The 17,336-nt window shown below is 38.7% G+C and overlaps 1 protein-coding gene across 9 annotated transcripts in view; it reads left to right on the plus strand.

Annotated features, from left to right (window-relative positions):
* Window positions 1-17,336, plus strand: part of ARHGEF7 (Rho guanine nucleotide exchange factor 7) — a 132,488-nt gene that overhangs the window by 33,205 nt on the left and 81,947 nt on the right. The window lies entirely within an intron of this gene.

Below are 17,336 nucleotides of genomic sequence, written 5' to 3' on the forward strand. Positions count from 1 at the left end.
AAGAGGTACTGTGATGTTTATGCTGACAGCAGAAGGACTGCTAACCTGCCATTCTGCCATAAAGCTTGGCAGTCACTTACTAGTGTTTTTTTTTTTTTTTTTTTTTTTTAAGAGCCTTGAACTCTTGGAGTGACACTTTGCAAGAGCGCTCAGCACTTCGTGCAGGGTCATGGTGTTTTTGCTTCACTGCTGAGAGTCCTCAAGCTGGATTGAATTTGATCTAATTGCTGCCTGAAATTGCTCTGAAGTTTGTGTTTGTTCTTGGTAGAAGTTAATGCAGGTCTCAATAAGGAGTGTCCTCACTGTTTACGGAGTTTTAATAGTTTTCACTAGATAAAACTACCAAGTGAAATAATTTTATTTTCATGGCAGTGTCTACCCTCAGGTAACTGTGACAATGCTTGACATGAGGTACATTGAGATTTGTTTGAAATACTCCTGTTTTTAATATTAAAATTACTTCTTCATCTTTATACACTTTAACTTCTGTAGAATGTGGAGGCTTTGTAGTCCAGAAGAGGAGTCTTCAGGTGTCCTTCCTATAATTTAATGAAGGACATTAAATTCCCCTCATAACATGAAACTCTCTCCTTCTTTGTTTTCCTGGCTTTTTAAAACAGTCTTTCCAAGGAAATTTATGCAAGCAGGTGCAGCATGCCTTTTGAGTCAATGAGCTGGCTTGTTTGACAGGTGAAGAACTCCTTGCTCAAGCAACTTGCAGAGAACACAGCTCCTAAACTACTCGTTTGACTTGAGATGAGAGAGTTTTAGCCAGAAAGCCTTGGCCAGCAGTTAGTGCAACAGGGTGGCACTGGGGAAGAGACACTCTCGTGTTGGGAAGCCTAACAGCTACTGGGACTTTATAGGTTAAACTGTTTGGAAAGCACTAACTAGCTGGTCATGGAGTTTAGGATGATGAATTGTCATGAAGCAGAATTTGCGTTGCTTTGATACAATTACAGAAGTTAAAGCACAGCTTCGTGTGAAGCGTTTTGTAGTAACTCAGTTTTTAAAAGATGGTGAAAGTGTGGATTATGATGTGAAGGTCTGCGTCTGGAAGAAACTACTGTTGCAGCTTTTCTAGCTGGTAAAGGTATTGTGGAAGCTACTACTCCATGATCTAAGAGCAACTTTCATAGCTGGATTTATTGTCTGGGCAACCGAAAACTAACCATATTGCAAGGCAGTAAATATGAAGAGTGCCTGCTGCGCACACATTGTATTATTTTATCAGGTGTGCAGTATTGGGTAACATGGCAGCCTTTGTACAGAATAAGGCAGGCTATTCAAGAAGACTTGCAAAGGCTTGTGTAAAACAAACATGGCTAGACTTTCTCATTGTGCAAAATGAGTATTTTCAGTCTGTTCATAAAAACAAAGGAGAAGTGCTTTTTAATCAGCAGGATCAGTTTTTTGTAAACTCTACATGTTTGCTTTCAGATCCCCTGTGTCACTGCCAAGAGGTTAAAAAGAGTGCATTCACCTGGAATTATTTGCTGGGAGCTGGGAGATGTATTGAAAGAAAACCCAATATTGTCCTAGTTTGTATTTTTTTTGGCTTTTTTGATAGCTTTGCATTCTGTTTCTTGCAATGTATATAAAAGGTTTTCTCAGCTGTGAAAGAGCTTAAATGTTTTTTTTTCTGAAGTTGAGTCAACTTCTTGATGTCTTTTCTTATGACACTGGCTTTTTGAAAGAACATTGCTAGAGATTTTCAAGCAATTTTACTTTGTTGGAATCACATCTTTATTTACTAAATGTTTCTGGAACATCCTATTGGAATGACTTGCTTAGCTTTTCAACCTACTTTTAGAACTGCGTATTTTATTCCATTATAGTTTCTTGTCTTTTCATTTCTTTCTATTTGCAGCATCTGGTGTCATTTGTCTCTCATAAGAGGAAACTGTGGGACTTTGAAAAGCTGTCAGCATTTTCAAACATTTGTTGCTAATGACTGGGAAGGAAGAGGAAACACAGTGACCTTTCAGGAGAAAAAAATTAGATTTAGACAGATGTGTATAAAATATGCTACAGAAAATTAGCAATATCATCACTGTTCCAGGTACATGGAACAAACCTGGTATTGCATACAGAAGTTTTGATGCTTCTGAATAATAGGAATTGATAGCTTTTTAGCTATTGTATTTGCTAAGCACAAAATCTTGCTGTAATTGCTTTCTGTGTTATGTTGTTCTGCACTGCTGCAATCCTAGTCTGGGTTAAAAACTGCTGTTTTGAACCTGTGCTATGAGCAGTCCCACAGTGCACAACAGCTGTCTTCAGTCGCACCTTTGAGGCTTCAGAGTATTTCCACTGTTTGCCCAGTCATTCACAAGGGAGAAGCCTTTGCTTTTATTTGGTCAGTTTAGCCAGTGTTTAAGACACTATTGATACTGAGCCTTTAAATGTATGACAATGTAATACCTGATAACCTCTTTAAGTTGTAGGCTGTATTTTTGGGTGTGTTTAGACACACAGGGAAGCTTCTGCCTCTTTTGTAGCTAAGTTCGATCCTAATAGCCATTACATGCTGTTGCTTTAAGAAGCAAGGGAAGTGAGAGGATGTCACCTTGGGCATGGCTGGATGCCATGCCAGTTCTTGCTGTGTACAAAACACCTTGCCTTTTTGTGCTGAACTTCTCTGAGACTGGATCTTCAAGGTCACTGACCTGGTTACTGCTTTTAATGCACAGCCTCTTGTTTTTCTGTTTATTTTATTCAGTTGGGACCTTTACTCTGTGTTGGTGTTTTCTATGTTAATACAATGGTATATTTTGCAGATTTCATCTCTTGTAGCAGTTCTGTTTCTGGTGCAGTGCGACTCTGGTGAGAACAGGTATCTACTCTGACCTCACAGCTAAAAGGATGAGGTCTCAAGACTTGTTGGTATCAGTCACATCAGTGACCTCCGCTGGAGTTTCACCTGGATTTTTTGAGGGTGTTGTAATGGAGATTAGGATCTAAAAAGGGTTTATATGTGCTCTTACTTTGGCTTGTTCTGAGAGTCGCCCTAAATGACCGAACATTTTAGCCATTTATGCTTTCACAGTGATTTCCGTGATGAATTGTGTTACTGAGGATGCTGTAGTTTCATGTGATTCTGTTGGTATCCTTTCTTCTTAGTGTTATGTAAATGCCAGTTTCAGTTTTAAGTGTTTCCCCCAGGGGTTTCAGTTACTCTTGAAGCCTCATCCTTAACTCACTGTATTTAACTTTGATTTGTCTGTGTCTGAGAAAATTGTGAGCCTTCAGCAGAAGTCCCATTAATATCAGCTGTCTGTAAAGACAGGGCAGTGTAAAAATCCATAACTTGTTCCTCTAGACTGAGGCTGACTTTACATACATTTAAATAACAAAGATTATTAAATGGAAAAATACCCCATGTTAATATACCATATGAAATTTTCACAACAAAACATTATCACTGGTATTCTGTGCAATAACTTTAACATATTTGTATAGTGGTGTGGAACTGTTTCTCTTTGCTTGTCACCTGGTCATTATTTAAAACTAAAAATAATTACTAGCTAATTTTGAAGTAGTCCAAATTTTAGTCCATGTCAGTGTTTCTTAAGTGGCTTGTATGTATTCTGTAATGTTAGGGTTACTGTACTTGCGTCTTTTAATGGTGGATGCAGTTTGTTGCACCTTTTCTGTTGCAACTGTGGGCTGCCTCTGAAAGGGGAAATCCGTACAGCCTTACCATCTTGGACACAGTCCTGCCATTTCCCCTGTGTCAAGATATACAAACTGCAATTGCAGTGAGTTGTTGAACTCTCTCTCATCCTTTGATTGCACTGTGGCCAGATCAGACCCAAGGAAGCGTAAGGGGTTCATGTGTGGAAGGCATTGAGTTAGGACTGTCTCTTGGTAGCAGGGTGTAGTTATGCTGGACTAGGTAGAATACATCCTCAGACTTCTTGGCAGATAATTTCAGTACGGTATTCTGTTATTTGTCTTAATACTATTTCTGCACCTTCCAGTATGACTGTATTCAATCATTTAACTCTGCTTTTAAATTTTGTGGTAGTTGCAAAATGAAGTTTGCAAGAATTTGGGGAATAGTCTAATTACTGTGGCTCAAGTAGTGCCTTACTGTGTGAGTTTTTTTTTTTTTTTTTCTGGTAGTGACTTAAGTTAACATGACAAACTTTTTTTGCTTAACTTGGTTTTAGAGAGAGAAAAAAAAAAGTAGGAATAACTTTGTTGTTTGTAATGGCTGAAGGATGACTGTGCAGGTTCAGATGAAAGGTCTGTTTAGTTTGTTATCCTGCAAGATAATGGTCTGTAATGGATGCTTTGGGGAAAAGCATAAACAGTGTAAATGCACCTTGATGCTTTTTCTGTTGAATTGTCCCAGCTTCTTACAGAGCCCCTGGTTTAGGAGCTTCTTGAGGAGTCAGGGATAGCATCTGTATCGTATTTTTAATAGTTCTTAAGGGCTTTCTTTCCTGAGCTGACAGGGCAGTGCCTCCACACAGGCCTTCACTGTTCGGTGTTGACTGCCTGTGTGGAGACGATTAGTCTGTTATGAATCAGATGCTTCCATACAGTTACCACTGATCAGATGATGGCTGTAGCTTGCTGTGTTCAGTGCCTACTGTGGGAACTCAGTAACTGCATTCTGGATCAGGATGCCAGATCAGGGCAGCGTTGATGAGGTGAGATATGTTGTAAGTAAGAAAACGGATTTAGGATTGTGTTTTGTGAAGGCTGGAGCATGAGTGGTTGTGATTTGGAGAGGGCATTAAAGTTAGGGTGTCTGTAAAGAGGAAGAGTATGGCATGGGGTTAGAAGAACCCTGGACTGTGGAGGTAAGAACACATGAATAAGAGGAAAGGAGGAACTGAGATGTGCTGCTGGGACTGGCTGCTGATAGTAAAACCTTTAGCGATCCTTGCCAGCTGGGGTACCCGAGCCCTATTCTGTACTGGGAAGGAATATATTTGGGAACCTTCCGTTTGATCCAGTCTGCACAAGGTCATTTTTCATTATTAAGCAGTCTTGTGTTGCACAGAGTGGGTATGATTTCTACCTTGATTTTCAAGGCAAGGAAGCTTTCATCAGTGGGATTTTTTTGCTTTGTAAGATAGACTGTCCTCATATAAAATATTTTGCAATTGCTGAAAATGATTCTATGTCATAAATTCTTTGCTCCATTTTACTTCTTAGGAAAAAATTGATGCTGCTCCCACTTTGAACACTTCAAAAATATGAAAGTTGATACCAGTATCACATTTTGTGCTAATTTTTCATTATATCACCTGTCAGCTGATAAATCAGAACTATGAAATTCTTGAAATAGCCAGTTTCTTGGGAAAGTTATCCTTACTTCTCTCGGCCTGTATCCCTGGCAGTACTGTGAAGAAGCAGAATTGGTGCAGATTTCATTTTTGGAGGTGTTTGTAATCTACCAGAAACTGTCATCTGTTAATATTGGATTTTTTTCTGTTATTCCAATAAACCATGAGTGTGAATTTCTTAGAAAAATTTATTACCAAACGTCAGCATGATGTTGGATTACTGTTTTTGAGGGTGTGCATATGTGGATTTTAGCTAAATTTTTCGCTATTGGAAAATATCTGAACTGCTATGACATTTCCCCGCACCCAAAATTAAACTTCTTGCCTTGACAGATGAGATGTCTCACTCCCCTGCATTGGCTCTGGTGACAGCCTGATCCTATATTGAGCTGGTTTAGCTCACTAAACTTGCAGCAAATGTTCTACTTCTTGCTGGATACATTTTCTGCCAGTTTAGCTGATATAACTGGATTGCTGTGCAGGTTAAATGAACCCCAGAGTTACGTGAATGTTAGGGGATGTGAGAGCACTTGGCTAGGAGAAGCAGATAAGGGAGGTTCCTCGCCTGGATTGTTACATTAGTTTAGATTTATCGTGAAACCTTGTCCTGGTTGTGGGCTTGTAAGCCCTGAGCAGGAATGGTTTACCTGGATGTTTGTCGCATTTCTTGCCCCTAGGTGCCTGCCTCACCCTTTTTAGGGGTGACTCAGCTGCTTGCTTGGCAGCTGCTGTATGGCCTCAAGTTACAGGCTGCTGTATTAAATCCGCTTCAGTTTTCAGGGTTCCTTGCCTTAAGGTGCAGGGGCTCTGTAGCTGTTCAGCTGCTGCTCAGGAGGCTAAACCAGCCCTGCGACAGGAGCGGTTTCTTTGCGAGGCAGAGCAGATGGTGGTGAGACTTGTCACAGCTGTCCCTGCTCCTGAATCCAGTCCTGTGCTTGTGCTTTCAAAAACTCTTTCAAATGTGTTTTATAAATGGTGGATGATCCTGGTTCACGTTATTCTGGAGGACAGGGAGAGATCTAGCCCCTCGGCCCCTTTTTAACAGTATTTGTACTTGCTAAAATCAAAATTGCAAGCTACGGATAGAAAGGGTCCCCTTTGGAGTAGCTGTAGCTCAGAGAGTGTACATGCAGTTTTCAACTCTTCAGTGGTTTTAAAATGAAAGTAAATAGAAGCAAATTCACTCTGAGTTAATTGAAACTTGAGTTCTCAGTTTTGGGTGCTTGTTCACTTCTTCTAATTATTCTGGGGTTACTTGTTTCCAGCTGGTGGTTCTAAACGAAAGCTTCAGCAGGCTATATAGGAATTCACTAAGCTGTTATTCTTGGTTAGTTTTTGGCACTTTTAACAGTATGTTCAGGAAGCAATTAAGATCTCTGATAAACACCCTTTTAGCAGAAGGGCATAACACTCATTCTGGTTTTGTATTGTTCTTCTTGAATTTGAAGCTATCTTTATCCCCCCCCCCCCCGATTTTTTTCCAGGCTTGTGCGTTCTGATCATGCCTAGTCAAATTCTGACCCATTCCAGAAATCTGAAAATGCCAGTTCCCCTTCACAGCCTTCCTGCTTATACTTAATTGTACAAGCGTTTTCCTGTTTCCGTAGTTCATATATCTATTAAAAAAAAGAAAAAAAAGCACACATATGTGCACCAAAATGTGAGTCTCTTTAGCATGCTGGTAAGCAGTGGCCAAGCCCAGTGTGTGTTTGAGGGACTGTCAGTGGGACTGTTTGTATGTGGCTCCTGCTTTGTCTGGTATTTCTTCTCCACTGATACTGGAGGGATGCATCATCTGATCTGTATCCATTTGTTCCAGATCAAACGTGAGCATGTGATAGCGTTTAAGTTGTGGTCAGAGCACGTGATACCGCAGTAGAACAGCCAGCAGGAGGCTATTTTAAGAGGGCAGATGATAACTGATACATAGTACAATGTCTTTGCAGTAAGATTACTCCCCCCCCCCCACGCACACACTTTGTATATGTCTGTTTTTCTGAACACTGCTGTTTAAAAAAATTTCTGTCTCAGAAGCCTTACTATGTGTCTGTGGTACTTTGATGGTTGTGACTTAAACTGAAACTTAGCTTCTATTATCTCTATTTTATAAGCGGAGAACTGAGTTACAGGTAAAACAGGTAATACTCTGCCTATTTTGGTCCCAAAGAAATTAGTTTTCCTGCTTTTTTTCCAAATATTTAAGGATGTAATATCAGCATGTATTTTTTTTAACTTCGTTTTTCTCTGTCCTCTTCTCCTTGCTTCATACAGCATAGCTTTTTAAACTAAATTGATACTTCAGAAATTAATTCTGAAATGTTGACAGAACACATATCTAGACTGAAGAAGGATGAAATCAATTATGGCAAATGCTCATTGCTGTGTTTTTAGGTAAGAGTTTGGAGAGGTTCGCAGTTTAGCTGATGTGTAGTACTTTATTTCAGAAAATAAATCGAAGTACTCTGAAATGGGGATTCTCACTTCCTAATGTTTGAAATCTAGTTGCAAGTTCCCTAAATATGTTGACTCCCTTGTATCCAGTACTTGGTTTATTCTGGCCCTTTTAAAATTTCTGTGCATCATTACTGAGTTCAGCCACTGGCAAAGAGCAGTTTGTAGAGCTGTGCAGAGATAGAGCAACTGGATGCTTGAATACTCATATTCAAGACAAGCTTGGCAAATGCAGTTGGCAAGACGAGTTCTCTCCGTTCCTCAGGCCGACGGGGTAGTCCCGTTCCGTAATCTTAAGTGACTGTAATTGCTGGTGTCTAGTCATTTTGATTTCTGTTATGATTGAGTGTGATCTGCTTGAGGTCAGTCTTCATTTTCATTCTTGATATTTTCAGTTAGCAGGAATTGCTGGTCCAGTGTTTGAAAGTTCAGAGCCATTTTTTGCCTTGTTCTCTTTTGAAAGCTGGTTTCCAACTTGTTTTTCCTGACATGTATTTTCATATATTCACAATTTTTTCCTGGCATGTATTTTTGTAAAAACATGTGGTCATAATGTATGGGTTGCTAAATACTCTGGATTCATTTACTTGTTTATATTTTAAGACAGAAACAGTTTACAAATTTCTTTGCAATGACTTGGCTTTTAGTTATGACATTATCTGTAAATCACAAAGAGGAAGATGCATCTCTGCCCATGAAATTCACCTAGTACATCAGGGTATAATAGACATTAGACATCCTCTCAACCGTAACTCCTGTTACAGAGAATTACAAAGAACTTTCTTCCGTGCTACTGCTCCTTGGTGATGTTAAATGTGATGGGTGGACAGACAGGTGCCCAAGAGGGGTCTGATTTAGCAGAAGCCATGGTATGAAGGAATAGCTTCCCAAAAGTATGATCTGCTACTGTGATTTAAGGAAAAAAAAGAAAGCACAGCCACTCCTGTGATGGCATTCATTCACATCTGTCAGGGATCGCAGTCTTGTAAACACCACCAGATGTTTTTGTTATAAGCATCCCATAAATTTAGAAGACTAAAAGCTCCTGTTTCATTTTTTTTGTAATTACAAATTACTTAGAAACTAATTACCAGTTATTATCTCATACCAAGGCCTAAAATCTCAAATGTCTTCTGCTATGTTAATCTTTAATAAGCTACTCATGCAAGAAAAAATTGGTTTCATAAGCATAACTAGTACTATCTGAATCAAAAGCTCAGTTCTTGAGCAGATGTTAGCATTCTTCTCAGAAAAAGCAACAACTAGAAGCTGCCTTCCCTTTGTGCTGCCTGATGCTTTTGAGAACATCTCCTGTTAGAAGTTGTGGGTGTTGTTGGCTTTGTTTTTGTTTTGAAATTTGGGCATGACCTTTTTTTTAACTGTGGCACAGTCTCCAATCCCAGTTACAATTTTGGCTTCTAGCCCACTTGCATCCCTTAGTGCTTAAATTTGTCATTTGTGGTGTCTAAAAGAAACACTATGAAAGCCAGAGCCTTTATTTAGCAAAAAATTATTGACACATTGCAATTTATGTTTACTGTAAAATCTATGCTGATAAAGACTGCAGAAATATATATATGCTTTTTTCCATTACATGGTCAGATGAAAGGATCATTCTCAGGTTAAAAAAATATGTACTTTGTTATGCTCTTGAGAAGCTTGTTGGTTTCTCGTGAAGCAGTTCTGTGAGCGCAGAGACTTCTGCTTTGACTTCTGGAGCACTGTTCTGGTACAGGACTAGCTTTATGGATAATAAAAGACCCAGTAGAATCCATTAGCAAGTTTAGAAAAATCATATAACCTTAGTTAACTGAGCATCTGGTCTTGGTCATCAGAATATATTGTTACTGTGTACAGCAGGCCTTCATCTAAGCAGACGGCCATCACAGATGCAGACCCTTCACTTTGGGATGTAAAGGAATCTGTACTTCAGTCAATGATAGTTTTTTTTCCTACAATTTTTATGCTACTTCTGAACTTATTCAGACATCTTTGGTTCTTTCGTTCCTAGGACCTGGACCACTGGGAGAAGGATAAAGTAGACTTCATAGCTGTCATTTTCAGAAAGTAAAGCTACTTATAGATCAGTCGGAACTGTTTGCCTTTGCACATTTTTTCTCTTGTGGTTTTCCCAAGAGCATGCAACTATTTAACCATGTACTTATTTGTCAGATGTGATAGCAATCTGTCATGATTTATGTACCTTTTAGCCAAAAATTAGTTTACTACACCTGGAGAATTCTGGCAAGCTTGCTGTCTTGACATGTTCCAAGAGAACATCATTAGTTGCCCCTTGTGCCCAGTACTGATCTTTGTTCTTTATTTAGTGTTTTTTTTTTTTAATGTGTTTACTCAAGTGTAGGGAATGCAGAGTTATCTGTCCTTTCCCTTTCCCTGAAGCCTTTATGAACAAAGATCAGCAGTAACTATTATTTTATCAGCCTATAAACTCAGTAGCATCTCTGTAATTAATTTTATGACTTACCTTTCCAGAGGAAACTGGTTGGTTAAAAAACAAAAAACAAAAAACAACCCACCCCAGACACTGAATTAGTATTAAAGAACTTTTGATATGAATATTTATCTTATTTGGATCTTACAAGCTAAGGATTGGGTTTATCTTTATCAGTGAGTGCTTACTAGAGTGCTGCAGGAGGAGGGTCTGACTGATGACCTGACAGGCAACCAATGACATAACTCTGTAGCAGAGCATGTTGTGTTTCCAAGTGTGTACTCTGTAGGGTGTTTTTTATAACCATTTACATACAGAATTCCCAAAGTATTTTTGGACTGGATTTTCCCATCTGTGTTACCTGATTTAGAAAAGTAGTTTACCTAGTTCTTTTTTGTATGTAGCAGAAAGAGAGGTGAGCTTTACTGGGCTGTTTCCCGCATATGTCTATGGCTGAGTTTTCCTGTTGAGATATCTACCTTTATTGTCATTAAGGATGCTTATGGAATTACTTTGTTTCAGCTAAGTAAAGAGGTGTAAGTTGTTTTGTCAGCAAGAGCTGAGCTTCGGTGTCCTGATCAGATTTTATCCATAGTAGTTTCATTCTAACAACTTTTATTTTGCCTGTAATTCCAAGAGAGCAAGCTTCCTTAAGCCTTAGTACCTAATCATTTATGAATACTATATTTCACTAATTATCTCTTTATCAATGGCAGCTGCAATTATCACTATGTGGTATTATCTATAAGGTTCAAAACTTCCAAAGCACTTTGGTAGTGATTTGGGATGGAGCTGTGATACATGTAGTTCTTAGTTTGCTGTGCAGATAGAAATTTGGAACAGCCTGATGTTTTCTTGCAGGAAAGTACAAATGCAGATGGTGCTAACCTTTCCATATCTATTTTTAAATTACATCTTCTTTTCCTGCTTGTAAAAGTTCCTAGTTTAAAATACAAAATTTTGTAACATTCATACTAAAGGAGTCCTCTGAGAATTCATTGCGGATGCTAACTTCTCCCTGTGCAGCATTCTAGCAAGAGACAGATCGAGAAAGCTTCAGAAGTTGTACAGCCCATCTCCAAAAGGAAGCTAGTATTTCTTTGTGCAGATTGTTTGCCAGAAACATCCTTGCTGAGGTTCATGAAGAATAAGTTGTGTATGTGCAGTTTTGCTGATGTTAAGTTTAAATGTTGCCTTTACAACAATGGCTTAGGTAAAATGTTATGTAGTATTTGAAATGAATGCTCTGCAGAATTGTCAGTGCTTTGATGCAGCTGGTTTTGAGAAAAAAATATTGGAGCTGGGAAAGCCCTAGCAAATCTTCAGGGATTTTAAAACAAATTTTTTAACTTCTGTTATTTTCAGATCTTTTTTGTAAATGCATATTTAGATATACATACACGCACTAATTACAAACTTCCCTGTATAGCTTTTCTGCTGGTAACGCCTGCTTTTGTAGATAACGTGTTAAGTCTTAAAGATATTACTAATTATAGGAACTAAAGCTTTTAGGTGGTGTGGCGTCTTAGTACAATTACATGTTTTACTACTGAGGAGTAGGTTTACATCTGAGCAGTAAAATTTATTTGAGATCTCATCTGAAGTTTTATGTATTCCTTACCATTCAGAGTTTTAATTTCTCTTGTGAACTGTTACCAAACCACACAGAAATCCTGCACTGCACATCTATTCTCTTAGTTATTTTCAAACATTTCGCCTTGTCTTACTCTAAACTTTTGAAACATGACTTTTTTTTTTTTTTTAAGCTTTCCCTTGTGCTGTGCGTTGCTAGATTTGGGAAACAGTATGCCTCATACAGAGTTTCAGAATGCTTGTAATCGTCTTTTCTTCTCCCCCCTCCCCCTCCTTCCTCTCTCAGTTGTCATAGTTCCCTGCTTTTCTTATCTTTCCTCCTACAGCCGCAGCTTTCAGATGATTACTTGCTACTCAAGGAACAGCTGTTACATAATAGCTGAATGAGACTAAGCTCCACTTACAGCTGACCTAAGGTTAGAATAAACAAAAAAAATTATGCTTCCTCTGTGGCCTTATCTATGTAATCTTTTTCCTAGCCTAGGCCTTTTGAAGGTAATCACAGGAAGATGGAACATGAATGGCATCTTGGCTTCACCTTGCTGTCTGGTCAAGGGGTAGAAATGCACTGGGGGGCTGGAAAGGAAGTAGGTGTTGGAGGCTCTTAATGTTTTTAAAGAAGGTCCCCAATTTCTATCTGGGAGGTGTTTTTTCTACCGCTTGTTTCTTCGTGCTCCCCTGGCCAAAAACACTGCAGTATGTCCAGTAGGAGCAGGTGGAATGACACATTATATGGTCACGCTGTTTTTTGCCAAATTCTGCAGGTGAGGCAGAGAGACCCTGTTAATCTCCTTTTATTTCCTTTGGGTGAGCCAGCCAATGTTCTTTTAATCTTTTGTACAAGGGGCCCTAGGCCACCAAGCAGAGCTGGAAAGCGTCCTGCGTATTTGGTACAGCCCAGGGGTTGCAGCTTAGTTTGGGATGGCTGGCGAGGTTGGTGCTGCCAGCCCTATCTGTGCTGCACAGATGTCTGGGCTGCTCATAAGTCAGCTCCTGAGCTGCTGCAGTTTACACTGCACTGTTTTAAGGAAAGCAGTGAAATGCTTAAGACATTAATATCCTCTGAGAATACTGTGCACGTGTATATTCAAGGCACTAGTTGAGTAAAAAGAAAGTATTTATTAAAAAGAAGCCTTTCTGTTTTGCTCATAACCAGTGTGTGAAGTTTTTTACTGTGACTGTTAGTTTCACCGAGGCTGTCATGGCTTAAGGATATGTGCAAGATAAAACTGGTGGAAGATGTAACATTTGAAGAAAAGTTTATGCATCTGGAAGCTTGTCTGAAACACCTCCCAGTTTTTCCTGTTTCCAGTTATAAACCTTGTCTTATCAGGAGAAACAAGCTAATTTAAAAATTTCCTTCCTCCCTAATTGGCTTCTGATTTCATGGGCTAGAAGGGGAGAATAAAATATTATAAGAACATCTGAGGTCTTGAATCTGGGTAGGCTGAACAAATGAATGCTTGCTACAGGCTTCTTGGTTATCTTAGTTGGCTCTCACCTTGTATATTCTTGACCTGATTTGCTACTTTCCTTTTCCTTTCACTAATCCCTCAGTTAACATTTTTGCAGTTTCAGTAGGGACTAACCTTTGCAGGGATGAGAGAGATGAATATTGCTGTGTTAGCTTTATTTCCTTAATATTTTTGTTTCAGAAAATAAACACCTTTTGAATAGGAGTCTCCATCAGCTGTTAGCAGTTCAGATGACTTAAAATGACTTTGAATGTATTGCCATGGCCATCCTTAATGTGCTGGCATTTTAAGAGTTGTATGTAGAAGTCAGCTTTACTTTAAAATGAATATGGATTTGGTATTTGACAACCATTATGTGGATGAAATGGATCTCTAAGGCATTTAGTTTGCTGTTTAAGATACATCAGTGATGGGAAAATCAATATGACTCATATGAAATGTATTAAAAATTTGGCTAATTAATAGGCTTTAATGCAATAATAAATGAGGAATTGCCATCCAGTGTACATCTTTCTGTAGGGTATTTGCTGCCATTGGTACTTGACCATGTGATTTAACATTTCATCAGTGACCTGGAAGAGATCATCTATTTATTACCGATAAAGTCTGCAGCCAGTTGAAATGCTAGGGGCGAAAAAAGTACAGGTGTGGTTATAGGGAAACGGACTCATCACTTGAGGGTAGGTGCCTGGGCGGTGGGGAGGGAGGTTGGAGATCTGCGAGTTGTGACGGGGAATCCGCAGATCTGTGCAGTTGCGGTGCTGTGACCAGATGGGACAGTGTGCTCTTGGGGATATGCCCAGGTTTATAGATAATGGAAGACCCCTCTATATTAGGCAGTTTGGTCTGGCCTGCTTCTAGAATATAGTGTCTGTCTGTGATAATGATGTGCAAGATGTTGAAAGAAGGCGGAGAACAGAGGAACAGGAGACTGATTTAAAGAGCAGGAAAACAGGCCAGTAATAGTTGAGTAAATGCGTCAGGCTGCTTAGCCTGAAGTTTATTGATTCCCTGCTGTAACTATTTATAAATTGCAAAGTGTTCCTGGTGCAAGGCTCCTAATATGGTTCTGTTCTTTCTCTATTTAAAAGATGTGCTTTATGTTAATGCTTATATAATGCATATCTGTACGTGGTCAGTTCTGTGGAATTTAAAAACAAAGGAGCGATATTTATGTATTCTATTTAAATAGTTTGTTCAAAAGATTTGGCTTGTCTGGGTCCTCATCTGATGTGATTTATGTCAGTTTTGTACTTGTATCCTGACCAGTGGTTTATCTGACTGTCTTGGAGGAAGATACTCATTAGATGAACAAGGTTCATCATAGGTGGAATCTTTGTAGACTTCAGAATGTTGTTTGCATGGAAAGTAAGGGTATGTTGGAAGTATTTTGCTATGAAGATTTGTTTAGCATCTGTATATGCCTGTCATATACTGCTTAAAAGACAAGTCGCAATATTTTCAAGCTAGTATCTTTTAAAGTGTTTGCATTTCTAGGTCTTAGAACTGTTGTAAGCGCAGGCAACTTTGAATGCTTCTGACATGATTTGAAAAATGGGCCATGTTAGTATTACAGAAGCTAAGTTAGCCTGCAGACCGTTCTATTTGGTACTAGTGTGCAATATGAAAATAACTTTGCATAACTTTGGATCTCTAAATTCAGCTTTGATTCTGGCAGTTACGGATTCAGTGTGTTTGTGCATGCGATCCATTAACATTGAATACGGAAGGTACTAAATGACTGCCTCTCTGCCTCTCTTCCATGCAGAAATGATGTTTTAAAGTATAACTTCTTGGAGCAGATCTGCATGTAAAAACCAGAAATAGCATGGTAGTGCACAGGCAAGTCTGACTTCTACTGAAAGGCTGGAGAGAACTGCTTTTTCTAGCAGCTCCATTTAAGCTCTTAAAACATCTTGAGATGATTTTTATGCATGTCAGAGATACTTTCTGGATATCTCTGTGAAATTAGGAAACCTACACTAATGGAGAAGAAGATTTTCTTTTTTTATTGAAACAAAGTGTGCATATTCAAGTAGTTCAGCTCAGTTTTGATGTGCAAATAATGAATTAGCTTCAGAACTTTAGAGAACCTAAACTTTTTAGCTGCACTAGAAGCTTTATATGCTTCAGTCTCCTAACAAGAGTTTTGAAGAGACGGGCTTTTGTCTGCTGCAGACCACAAAGATGACAGGTTTCATCACTTTTTATCTCTCTAGGTTAGTTTATTCTTAAACATTTATTTATTTAGTGTAAAATTCCTCTGAAAGGAGTCATTTCCTCCCCTCTGCCCACTTATCAAATACTGTGGATAAATAGAATGGCTGTGACAGTCGCTAAGGGTGGCTTCCTGGCAAAATTGCTTTATATAAAATTGCAAGGAAGCAAGCGTTTCTCTTATCCTCTCATTGTGTTACTTCCTGTGAAGTAACATACTAGGTGTGTTTCCTGGATACAGGGTTTTTTATGGCATTGTATATGTTGGGATGATCCAATCAAATTGTTCTTGATATCCCTTATAGTCTCAGCATAACAGGAAACAAGGCTTTCTCACATCCTATTTTGCATGAGTTAGTCCAACTTTGCTGGAGACCTTTTAGCTGTATCAGAATTCAGAATGAAGGTGAGCTTAAAATATATTTAGTTTTTTAGTTTTTTGTTTTTTTTTTTTAAGCAAGTCCAAGCTATAGCTTGTAATCTTTTTTCTTGAACGTTCCCTTTTAAAATTTCCCTCTCTCCCCCCATTAATACTGTTCTGATCCAGTTCTGGTGTCTGCCTTCACTGATACCGAGTAGCACTGAACACGCGCCTGTCTCTCTTGTATTTCTTTTATTAGGATCAGGGCCATTGTTTCATGACTCTGTTCATATTTTTAATTTGCTTGTCTAAAAACCAGCACAGTAAGTATATAGCTAATGATGAAAATTTTAAACTCTTGGTCCTTTTTTGTTCCATAACAGCTTAAATTTTTTTCCAATATGAGGAGTGGTTAAGCTGATTGCCATTTTTCCTTTCAAGCCAAGTTTATGTACTTTGCTGTCACTTTATCAGTGTCTCTTCTCAGCAGTGTCTTTTCTCATGTCTATTTATCAAAAATTATGCCATTAATATAACTTTAATGCATCTCTGTTCTCTTTGTATAAAATCAGATAATTTATTGGCTTATTTTCTTCTTTGTGTATGGAACATTTCAATACTTTCTCATATTTCAGGAAAAAAAACCTACAGAATTTGTGTCTATGAGACTCCCTCATTCCTCTACTTACTCCTTAAAGCTTTAAATAAATATGAACAGTCTTTAAATTATCTTTAGCCCAGTGATACTTAGTTAAATAATAATTCTTTGACTTAATTTATGCAAGTGATAACTGCTTGGAGTACATTAGTATTTACCACTGACGGCTTGATTCTGTTGGTAGCTAGCAGCATTGCTGTTGTGAACCTTGTGTATACTGTCCGAGCTTGAGAGGTGCCAGGAACTGGTGCAGCCAGGTTAGAATTGCTGTTCAGTAGGACCAAAGATGAGCTGTGGCTCACAGGCTGAGGAAAAAATGTAGGTTCAAAATCCGAGCGTTAACATACGTAAGTGCCTCAAATACTGTGAATGCAAGAGATTTTATTTTTCTGACTAGTGAGTAATATGTGACTCGTTAAATGTTTCCCGAATCTGTTCTGCCTTTGTTAGCAGATCACATAACAAGTCACAACCAGTTTGTTAGTCTGTTGTGTGGTTACTTTAGATAAGTTTTATGATAATAATTGGCATTTCTGTTGGTTTCAGCCAAGCTCCCTTTTCCTTTTCCCGTCTTCCTTTGTCCCTTTCTCTCTTCTTCCTCTCCTGCCTCTGAATGCTGTTTTCTGGGGGGACAGGACATTTCTGATAATGCCTGTGGGATGGGTCTGTTATCAGGAAAATAAACAGGTTCTTGTTGACTTTGTAGATAAAAGCTACTATACTGCATGAAACGGAATCTCTTTCTGTTTCTTAAATCAGTTAGAACAAGCGTAATAGCTCGGTCTTTATCGTCCTCTTTCTAATCTTGCACAAGGGAATACTATGA

The sequence above is a fragment of the Apteryx mantelli genome, chromosome 1 (assembly GCF_036417845.1).
Source record: "Apteryx mantelli isolate bAptMan1 chromosome 1, bAptMan1.hap1, whole genome shotgun sequence".
NCBI lineage: Eukaryota > Metazoa > Chordata > Aves > Apterygiformes > Apterygidae > Apteryx > Apteryx mantelli.